This window comes from Siphateles boraxobius, unplaced genomic scaffold (assembly GCF_051911475.1).
Source record: "Siphateles boraxobius isolate OS27281-9 unplaced genomic scaffold, OSU_SipBor_1 6, whole genome shotgun sequence".
Taxonomy (NCBI): domain Eukaryota; kingdom Metazoa; phylum Chordata; class Actinopteri; order Cypriniformes; family Leuciscidae; genus Siphateles; species Siphateles boraxobius.
The window spans coordinates 13,423,511-13,435,795 of NW_027509186.1; the positions used below are offsets into that span (position 1 = coordinate 13,423,511).

General features: G+C 36.6%; 1 long non-coding RNA gene across 1 annotated transcript; it reads left to right on the forward strand.

Moving 5' to 3' along the window:
* The first annotated feature begins 485 nt into the window (after positions 1-485).
* LOC143715579 (uncharacterized) lies at positions 486-5,532 on the forward strand. The gene is made up of 3 exons (XR_013195818.1): positions 486-567; positions 812-911; positions 5,233-5,532. It is a non-coding gene; the product is annotated as an uncharacterized LOC143715579 (long non-coding RNA).
* Positions 5,533-12,285: the final 6,753 nt, after the last annotated feature.

Sequence of the window (12,285 nt, forward strand, 5' to 3'; positions counted from 1 at the left end):
TATAAAATATTGGCATAATGTTCCATATTAAAAGAGGAGATTATCAAAACAGCATTTGTAAAGTGTTTTGGGGATATTACTCTGAACTGTTTGAACTGTTGCGCGAAATGTGTTTAGAAGAGACGAGAAGCTGATTGGGGGTCACTGTGGATCGACGTTTAAAACTACCAATCACAGCGTGATTTTCTCATGACGTAAGAACATTTGAAATCGACAAACAGCGCCAAGAAAGTAACGTTTTTGTTGAAGAAATCGGCGCAAAATGCCCGTTGTCTAAATTGACAAATTGCCAAACAACAGAACTCCTGGTCAACGGAAGAGCTCTTTAAAAACTGTAAGTTTTTTTTTGTGTGTATTTTTCAGTTTACATATAGCTTTCTCTTATCCTTGATATATGTCTTTCAGTGTTAGATTTTACTTTCTTAGAATTGTATGACAGTCGCATTAAATCTGAGTATATGTTACTTTTGAATAACAGCTAGATATGTTTTAATCCAGACTCCAAACTGCCTGTTTGAAGATGAATATAAAACCGATGACGCAATAAAGTCTCCATTTACAACAAAGGTAGCCTACTATAATATTGTGTTCTGTGTATATGAATACTCTATTTTTGCAACTTAAAAGTGTTAATCTTATTGTCTTTTGAAAGTAAAAGTTAATAATATTTCAGTAATACCTAAAAAGGTAATGGGAAAATTGGAAAAAGCATTCAGTCTAAAACGTTTTCAGTCTTTTGTGTTTCTAGCAAATATTGTATGTGCTTGTAATATCGTTGTATGTTGACAGACCATGTTTTAAAATATTTCAGGTAATTACTCTGGGGCTGATGGTCAATGTAAAGGACACAATCTGTCAAACATAAACCTGCAGAGGTGAATGGATATGGGAGCTAAAGAGACTTGTAACTGGTAGGTGGTTTTGTGACTTGTTGTAAATCTTCACAGAATTACCTTTATATTATAATACAGATTATAGTAATCTTGTTCAAATGTTAGGAAATAATTATGTTGGTTTAAGAAAGCCAACATATTGTTAACCTATTTGAACTAAATATTATTATTATTATTATTTTTCTGAGACAAATTTTCAACTCTTAACTCCTGGAGCTTTAGTGCTAAAAGCACCTAACACAGACCATAAATGATCTCATCCAAAAGACATCCAAAAATGAGAATTAGCCCATGATTTACTCACCCTCAAGTCATCCTTGGTCCATATGATATTCTTCTTTCAGACGAATACAATCGGAGTTATATTAAAAAATGTCCTGGCTCTTCCGAGCTTTATAATGGCAGTGAATGGCCGTTTCTGTTTTAAGTCTATAAAAGTGCATCCATCCATGATAAAAGTAATCCACACGGCTCTGGTGGGGTTATAAAGGCCTTTTGAAGCGAAGTAGTGCTGGGCGGTATACCGGTTCATACCGAAAACCGGTGTATATTTTTGTTATGATATTAATTTTTAATATACCGCCATACCGATGAATTTAATTACACAACGTTCGGAACGACATTACGCCACGCGACACTGTTTCAGACGGACGCTTTACAATGTTGCACTTCTAAGCAGCGACTGCGAGGCGAGAGTAAACAGCAGTGCTCTGGTGTTACGTTACAGGGAAGATGGATGCTGCAGAACTATGGCGTTATTTTCCTGTCAAATGTCGAGAGCGCATTATTGTAGCGCGAAAGTACATTAATATAATGCGCGAGCGCGAATCTCTCTGCTCACGCGCGGAATATAATGTTCCGCACTCTCAGATACACGCTGCTCACGTAAAGGCCTGTTCACACCGGGACGAATTTTGCGTGCGATATTCGGCGGCGTTTAACGCCTCGTGACTAAACAATGGGCGCCAATGTGAGTGTGCACACCGACGCGTAAAACGCCACGCGTAAAAGCGTCATTTTTTTTAAAACGCCTCGGGTTCGTTTTTTTGGTTTGACGCGCCGCGTCAAAAACTATCCGACCAATGAGATTGGCGCTTTTGCTCACGTGTCTGGAGCTTCTGAAGTTACAGTAAAACACAACTTGGGGGCGCTCAAACACAAAACGGTCTTGCCGAGCACACATACGTAATGGCGAAGAAGATATACAGCGTCTACTACACCAAAGCAGAGAATGTCTAATGACCAAAGCCCGTCTACGGACATTCTCTTATTAGACATTATTATTATTAGACTTATTAGACATTCTCTGACTACACTCTGCCGGGAAGAAATAAGACGAGGAAGATGCAAGGCCAGATGAATGTAGAGCTGCTGGTCTTGTTGGTGTCTTTATAAAGAGACACCAACGAGAATAAAGAACTATATGACAAACGCGACAAACTTGCTCTCTTCTTCTGAGTGACAAGCGTGTGTCAGAAGCACTTTGTGGACCGGGGTATTTCTGTTTTACATTAAGCGCCATCTAATGTCAGGGAATAAATTTGCATGTTCACTCGGCTCATCGTCAGCGAAAATCGCTTGGGTGTGAACACAAAAAACGCGTTGAAAAACGCTGACGAATAACGCGAGCCGATATTCGTCCCGGTGTGTACGAGGCTTTAGAATAGGTCTATTTTCTCTGGACTCGCTCAGAGAATCCTGCACTTAAAACGTGTTCAGTGCAATTGCGAATCTCTCCTCTTCCCCAGCTGACAATTTTAGGTTATAAGAACGTTTTCATAACGTTCCCATTAAGCTATAAAAACGTTATTTCTGAATGTTATAGGAACATTCAAAACGTCCAGTTTTTTAGACGTTGTATTAACGTTATTTCTTGGTTATTATAAGAACTTTATTCAAAACATTATAAGAACGTTCAATTCTCCCGTTATATAAACGTTGTATTAACGTTATTTCCTGGTTACAAGAACGTTGTGTAAGGAACTCAGCTTTTTGGAAATATTAATAATCAATAATATCTTGTTATTATTAATTATAAATATTTGGGTCAGTTAATTGGATTAACTTGATGTGGCTGAATCAATATTACAATCAATTAATCAGTTCTTCCAACGAACTATTTTGATTATTAATTTATTCTAATAAAGGGTATCTTCCATGGCCACCGAAGAATAATTATTTCTTCGCCTGTACAGTACTTTGAGCCAGTAGCAAAAACCGTGATCGTAAAGTGACTTGTATTGCAAACAAAACAGAACCAAATACATATTATGTACAAGTTTTATTAACTAAATATAGATATTTATATGAATATAAATAAACTAAACAACATACACACATGAATACATAAATAGGTTAGTGATAGGATGAAATTGGAAACCGGAAGAGGGTCTATGAGAAGAACCATCAGAATTTCATTTTCACATTTCATTGAATTGAATACTTGCATTTGTAATGGGAACAATTGAAGTTGTTGAAAATTGAAGTCGTTGATGGTTCCGGAAGTGTCAAGTGGAAGTTGGTTGAGCGTTCTCTTTCTCCAGGAACGCATGATTGGAAGTGAGGAAGTCAAAAGGATGGGTGATTGGAGTCGTTGTTGGTTGGAGTCTTTGTTCCAAAACTCCTGAGATTGTCCTTGGTTCTTTGTGAGAGAGTCTTCTCTCTCCTGCCTGAGCCCACCTCTGGTTGGAATCGAGGCCTGCTGGGCCCTTGGGCCCCCGTGGAGGGGGAGGGGGCTCCCCAGTCTCACCAGAACAGTGTTGCGGCTGGATGAAAAAACTAAGAGAGGGCGGTCACTGTTGCCTGCCTCTGATATACCCTGAGAAAAGAACCAACCCATAAGGTTTGAATGGACCTATGAGTAAGGTGACATGTCCGAGAGGGGAAGCGGCTCTTAGTTGATTTATGGTCTTTGTCCCCAGCGTGCTTAGACTGTTCATTCAAGCTCAAATAGACATAACAAATTCACATTGCATTCTAAGAGAAGGTGATGTACATCAAAGTGTGTGTCATTAAATGAGGATTAATTAGGTAGGAAGCATGATACAGGTGAGGTTATATTGACCGTTGGGTGGTTGTGCAACCACATACACCCCAATCAAACATACCATGTTGTTATACCTAATAGTACACGAGACAGTAAATCATCACAGTTTCTGTGAGGCATGTTCCTTCATAGATCAGAGTAACACCGCAAAGTTTATTTAATTAAAGATGGTCTCTCTCTCTTAAGCATGTGGCGCATGTGGCCACATTCCTTTGAGGTCGTAAAGTCTGTTATCAGTCTTAAAGTGTTCTGTAACCGGACACCCGGCTGACAAAGTAACTTCATTTGTGAGGTTAGTTTTGGGGGAGAGTTTCATAGACCTTTATATTCATTAAATATAGTGAATATGAATAATTAGTGTGTGTCTGATTGGTCCAGACCCTACAGTTGTTAGAACGTTAAGAAATAACAATTATAGGTTATACTGGGCGCTATTCTATTCTACAATATTCACTAATGACAGTAAAATAGACCATCCTAAGTCAATTTACTGCAGTAATTCCTCTCTCAACCAGTAGAAAATGCTTTGAACACCTGATTATGCATGAGAAAAAAAAAACGTCATAAACCGGAAAACCGGCATCATTTTGAAAAAAAACGTGATATAAATTTTTGGTCAAACCGACCAGCACTAAAGCGAAGCTATGCGTTTGTGTAAGAAAAATATCCATATTTAAAACTTTATTGACTAAAATAACTAGCTTTAAAATAACTAGCTTAGCATATATTTCTTTCTGCTTTTGAAGTAACTAAAACGTACAGCTTAACTAATAGCAAAGAGATGCTGCACTTACAGGTATGATTAATTCACTCTAGAAATAGTTCTATCGCCAATACATTCAAATGCAGTGTTACTTTATCTGTATCTGATTTAAAACAAGCAGAAATCTGTAAGAAATGTAACGATCCATAGACAATATAAGCGCTGTTAAGTCAGAGCAATAGCCTCGTGGGCAGCGCTGTGCCATGCTGGAGCTGTGCTCACGGCGACCTGAGTTCCAGTCCTGGTTCGAGGTTCAGGCTTCTCAAGCCAACATCAACGTTTGTTCACATAATTTAGCCTCTAGTTGTGTTATTAATATGGATTAAGTATATGTTTTAAATTACAGAAACAAAAAAGATACTCATAAGGTATCATATTTATACTTTCAATAAATTAGTCTTTACATAATTTCTGATTACTAATTAGGCTGGCTAATTTTGAAAGTTTTCAATGTCAATATTGCTTGTGATCTTAATATGTATGTATTTGTATTCTTTCTGTTTACACTGTTGCATGATCTTCTTTTATAGGCTATGAGGAAAAACTCTACCATGCACACAGATAATAGAGTTCACTGCTGCTAACTGGGAGAGCAGCTGGACAACTAGAAGAGAGAACAGTAGAACACATATTAATACAGATGACTGTATTATTCTTCTGCAAGAACCAAGACTAGCAAAGACTGATGATGAGCGCTCTGAGCAAACACTGCAGTCAAGACGCATGATTGCACATTGGACTTTACTGATTTCTTCATTTAATGTTGGGCATTTACTGTACGCAGAACTTCTAATAATTTATGTGGATGCCATTTATAAACCTGTTAGATTCTGATGTTTTAGTTTTGAGATTAATAAAATTGTATGTTTTAACAATGTTATAGCTATTAGCTAAGCATTTTTTTTGTTTAAGAGAACATTTTGGGAACAAAAATAAATCTTCCCGCTAAAAACTTTATAAGAATGTTAGGGGATGTAATGTTCTAAAAATGTTATGATTAAACCTTTATAGAAGGTCATCACAAAACATTTTTAGAGTGTTCTTAGAGAATGTTATGCCATCTTTTAAGAGAACATTCTGGGAACAAAAATAAAACTACCCGCTAAAAATGTTATAAGAACATTAGGGAATAATGTTCTAAAAATGTTAGCATTAAACATATTTAGAATGTTTTTAAAGAATGTTATTAGAACTTTTAAGAGAACATTCTGGGAACAAAAATAAAACTACCCGCTGAAAATGTTATAAGAACATTAGGGAATAATATTCCAACAATGTTAGCATTAAACATATTTAGAATGTTTTTAAAGAATGTTATTAGAACTTTTAAGAGAACATTCTGGGAACAAAAAGAAAACTACCCGCTGAAAATGTTATAAGAACATTAGCGAATAATGTTCTAGCAATGTTAACATTAAACATATTTAGAATGTTTTTAGAGAATGTTATCCTAGCTTTTAGGAGAACATTCTGGGAATCAAAATAAAACTACCCGCTGAAAACATTATTAGAACACTGCATGGTAATGTTCTCAGAACATTTTTAGAACAAAAAATGTCTAGCTGGGTTACAGCACGCACGGAGAAGAAAAAGTTATGTATGGACTTAACTAACTTTGGGTGATACGGTGAATAGGCTAAAGTCCAAAAAAGTCGGCGTGTTCCTTTAAAACAGACAGCAGTGCAGCAGGACTTTTAGGCTGCTGTCACTTTAAGAGCTGCACGGATCTAATATGATGCAACATGTGTTTTATTTCTAAACTGTTTACGTTCATTTAAGACACAACTGACAATGTTTCAAAGGACACTAGCCAAGACAGGCATACATGCACTTTGGATGTGTGAGCATACAAAACTTCAGTGAGTAATATTTTTTTTTTTTCGCGTCTTCATACGATTGAATATGCCTATTTAAATTGACGTAAAACACATGCAAATGATTAACTTTCGTGAAGATGCAGAATTGGCCTGATCGGGACTGTTCCATCAATTGTATTTTGTACAGATTTCATTTTGTTTTAGCAAGAATTTAATTATTTTACTCAGAGATAAATTTTGGATTATGCAACAGACATTATGCAACTCAGTGCCTTCATCCAGTTAATTAATAAAACATTTGCTATAACCGATATGCTGAAGGTTTTAAATTGATCAAAAATACATCGGCGGCCGATACATTGGTGCATCTCTAATATCTAATGTGCTATATATATATATATATATATATATATATATATATATCCAAAAGCCTCTAAAAGCCACCTATGTCAAAAATGAGATAATAATACTGAGTGAATGCTCTCCGCACATAGTATACATTCATCAAATACTTTCACTTCAAACTCACTAAATCCCAGCCTCATCCCATTTAGAAATGTCGGTACTTAGGTAGAAACTTATACATAGGAGCCTAATAAAAATGTTAATATTAAAGAAAAACGTTAGACGGCTTTAGAGGCTTTTGCATCTGAAGTCTTCATATATATATATATATATATATATAGACAATTATTCAGAAGTGTGATATTTTCTTTCCTCTTCGCATACTATCCCTCACAAATTTTTTTGTTGCATTTTTTAGATATGTTTATAAAGCCGTTGTCCTCATGGGGACCATCGACTGACTCAACAATGAAGGCAATTTTACTGTCTTTGTGGGAACACAGTGAAGGCAAAACCTGACTGACACAAACACACGTTGTGTTTTATATGTGCATGTGAGCTTGAAACTGGAGAGAAAGAACTTGTGTATGTGCGTGTGCGTGTGTGTGTTTGATCAAGTGAAAGGGAGAATTCATTATGGAGGAATCCTCTCCTGCAAATAAAGCTTTAATTGAGAAGTCTGATAAAATATTAATGTGCAGCATTATTAACCTCAGTAAGTCTCTGTAAGATCAAAACGAGCAGGAAAAGGACAACCAGTGAGCATGAGAAACCTACCGCTCATATATTGCACGAAATGCATGGATTTAAGTCTTAATTACTCGAACTTCTCTTCTCAAACTCCTGAATGTCTAAAGAATTGGGAAAACGTTCCTTTTAACTTGTAAGATCAAACGTTATTTTAAAAAAGGCAGGAGATTTCACAAAGTTAGATGTATGTATTGTAGAAGCCAGTTTTAGGTTATAGTTGTAGAAGCTATAATTTTATCTCTTCTGTGCAAATGCTATGCAAAATGAATAAATGCAACAATTGTATTGGCATGGTTGGCAGAGCATTGTTATTTGGTTGCTAAGGTTTTATGAGGGATTTTTTAGTGGTTGCTATTATTAGTAGTAGTATTTTTGTGGTGTTGTGTTGGCAGCTGATGTCAACAAATTAATAACAGAATAAAGTAAATGCATGAAATAAATAAAAATAAATAAATATGTATAATGTATGTAAAAACAACCTGAATACTGGCTTTCTAGGACTAACCCTCCACATGTGTGATGCAAGGTGACAGTGACAGGCTCAGGTTATTTCTTGAGACATCTTGTTTATGTCCTGCATTTGTTTCATTAGCATTCAAAAGCAGTTATGAAGTCTCGCTCGAAGGCCGGGTGCGTCCAGGCAGAAGCTCATTATATGCATACTATACGTACGTATGTGACAACATGAGTCGCCAGTGCATTCTAATGTGGATTATTCATTGAAAAATCTTTTTTCAGATGACTGTATATGGAAAATTAATCTTTGAGGAGTTACAAATCCTTTTCCCACAAAACTTGTTCTTCAAAGGAAAGCCGTTAATACCAGGAGGTTGTTAACTCTATACATTTAAAGTGTATGTTCTGTGTTTGGTTCAGATATATTATATGTGATCGGTCATGATATTGTTTTTTGTCTAATTGTTGCATATTTGTTTGTTTGTTTTCTTTAGATCTATAGGGTTTTCCTTTTTTTAGCCAGAAACACCAAAACACCTAATCAAATTATGCACAACCAAAGCATACTGTTATGATTCTGTAAAAGAAAGTGATATGACAATGTTTTTTTATAATTTCTTTCTGTTATTGTCACAGATTCTTATTGGGTTTTCATTTTATGGGGTATTTTGTGATCTTTTGTTGCTTTTTTGTAGATTTTTCTTTCCTGTAAAAACGCCCTAGCAGTCAAAAATGGGGCGTGTCATTAAGGGCGGACAGATGGGGGTGGTGGGCATTAATCAGATGAATATGAGAGTGAGTGAGTGTGTTATTGTGGGCAGTCAGGAGACAATTCCTGCAGGGACTGAGTTTAATCACCCTCAGAGATGGAGAGTGTCTTAATGTGTGCGCTGTGTTTGTGGGGTGGACAGATAGTGAACGTCTTGATATATATTTGCATCAGAGCACAATTAGTGCATACAGGGACTGTCTGTGTGTGTGTGTGTGTGTGTGTGTGTGTGTGTGTGTGTGTGTGTGTGTGTGTGTGTGTGTGTGTGTGTGTGTGTGTGTGTGTGTGTGTGTGTGTGTGTGTGTGTGTGTGTGTGTGTGTGTGTGTGTGGTTGGCATTGCAAATGGATGGCAGAAGGACAAGACTGCTCCACCTTCTCAAGGACAAACGGAGATTAACGACCATCGGTCCCTGCACCATCACCCCCTATATGGTCACACACACACACACACACACACTAAAGAATAAAGGTTGACAGCTAGCGGGTTGAATTGGGTATTGCAGTCCAAATTCTAAATATTGGAGAGAGTTGTTTCCCGCCACACACCCATCCTCATTTCAAAGCAGAATGTAGCATTGTTTTTCAGAGAACCAAGTATGTGAACTCAGCATTATTCTTAAATCTCTGCTAATTGTTTGCTTTAATACAGTCAAAAAAATTACATACAGCACCTTTGATGTTGAAACGGTTCAGCTGCTTATATAACATTTTATAATAAAAATACATACTATTTTTGTGGAAACAGTAATACTATTTTTCAGGATTATTTAATGAATAAAATAGAAATCTGTTGTAACATCATAAATGCTGAATAAAAGTAATATAAATATATAATATATATAATATGCATTAATTTTCATTTATTTAAAAAATGGTACTGACCCCAAACTGTATCTTTGTTGTTTATTTTTTTCTGATGTATTTTTTAAATCCTTAAATTATACAAATACAAAGAACATGCACAAACATGTTTTCCACACCGTTTTTACAGTTTTGAATTACAGTTTGAATATTAACATAAGGCTTAAAAAGATGTAGTCCAAACGTATTTGCCCATGTATATAAAATGTGTATTGGAAATATGTTTTCTTACTTTAAAATGTGAAGTTTCAAACAAAATATATTTACAAATTGCAAAACATATTTATTTTAATCATGTTGTTCGCAATACATAATATTTCCAACATATTTTGGCCTGAATAATAAAATGGCTGTATAGGACATACTATCCACTTACCATCAATTCATATAAGGTGTAAAGAAAGTGTCCCATTTTCATATTTCCCATTTTGCATTTCACATCGAATTGTTATGGCACAGTCATGCATGTGAGGAGAGAATTTTAAATGAGGGGACTCCTTTGTGAGGTAGACTGACTGCATATTCATCTGTGTGTGTGTGTGTGTGTGTGTGTGTGTGTGTGTGTGTGTGTGTGTGTGTGTGTGTGTGTGTGTGTGTGTGTGTGTGACACCACGCAAACCAAACCCATCGTAACTACCGCCATAAATGTAGAGAATTTTCTAACATGATTTTACACACAGCACTCCTTGTTATGTGTCTGATAACATCATCAAAGTAGCCTTTAAGCAGGCGATACAAAGCGGTAAAATTTACAAACACCGCCAGCAAGTCCTGGACCCTACTGCAGAACATCTATCCTCGGCCTGCAACATTCTATCTACGGAGTTTGCGGATTATGAACGATTGCTGACAGAAAATGAATGGATACATTTCCAGTATAATGAAAGACAAAGGCCTGGATACAAAGCGATAACAAGAAAAACAAAACTTTGTACTCACCATATTTCAAGAAGTGGTCAAAGTTGTTTACAGTTCTCAATTCGGCCTTCTTCAAAACCGGAATATTTTCCACAAAACGCACAGATGGAGGACAACTTGGACTACCGATACTCAAGTATGTAGTGTGGATTTTAAGGGCTTTGCCACTGGATGATGATGCGCAATCCAAATCAAACCCTGTTCCAAACCCAGCTGATTGGATTGAAAAACAACTGTGGTACCTGGGGGAAGTACAACCAGCTAAAAAGGTAGCCAAAAACAAACTAACCTACCTATGGCAGCATCGTAGAGCAAAGGCGATTGACTTTATCCTAAATGACTGCATGTTTCCCATGCCACCGTTAGATCCTGATAACACTAAGCAAGTGTACAATTATTACTGGAAAAAAATGCCAGTCTAATCCAACTACTATCACACTTGAATTACCCCCGTGGAATGATGACTTAGACAACATAATGACTGAGTCGCCACCTACATCAGCGTTTACAATAGAAGAGATTGAGAAAGTAATTTTAAATCTGCCCAATAACAAAGCCAGTGGCTCAGATGGTGTTACGAGAATCTGAAAGCCACAAGACAAACATCTTGCTACATATTGAAAAGCATATTTAACACCTCTTTGATTAATGGTAAAGTCCCTAGTTCATGGAAGGGAGCACTAATTCATGGAATACAGAAGAAAGACAATGTTACAGAAGACCCCTCAACATGGAGGGATATCTCTCTATTGCCATCTGTATACAAAGTCTTTATGAAGTGCCTGGTTTCAAGAATATTACCTTGGCTGGTTGATACTGGAATTCTGTCTAACAAACACAAAGTTTACATTGAGCGACAAGGCATGAATGAGCATGTTTTTTGCTTAAAAACTTTAAGCAAAAACTTTGCTTAAAAACTTTTAAGCATGAATCTGCTAAGCTATACATTATCTTCCTTGACTTCAGAGATGCCTTTGGCACATTGCCTCATAGAGTAATGATTGATGCATTGGAAGAGATACAGCTCCCTAAGATCTATGTGGACGTAATAAAATATATATACTATGATTCCTACCTACAGGTGATCTGTGGAAAATACCTCACCAGACCAATACCACTTTAGGTAGGAATCAAACCTGGTTGTTCATGGAGGGCTGTAAACTTTATCATTGCAATAAATCAATGGCTAAAATGGCTCTGTGCACATGCCCCGCCCAACGTCCTGTCACCGACCCAGTCCTGGGCTATGCTGATGAATTGTCCGTCAACCTCAGGAACTATAGGAAGCATGTTTATTTGGAAGGGGCAATGTTTCCTGAACCCTTAGAACTGTATAATCCATAACAATGTGTTTGTTTTAATCTGTTGGATTATTCAAAACTTTTGATTCCTAATGAAATTTGATTTGTAATGTGGAATGAAATAAAGTATATAAAATGTGTGTGTGTGTGTGTGTGTGTTTGTGTGTGTGTGTGTGTGTGTGTGTGTGTGTGTGTGTGTGTGTGTGTGCACTCAACACAATTCCATGTATGTATGAAATGCACTAAACATCACAGCCTATTTGGAATTGTCCTCACTTACCATCCGAACTTTATTAACAGAGGGAGAAACGACCTCTGGACCGTGACACGCCACTGAATTCATTTCACTTAAACAATGATTCAAG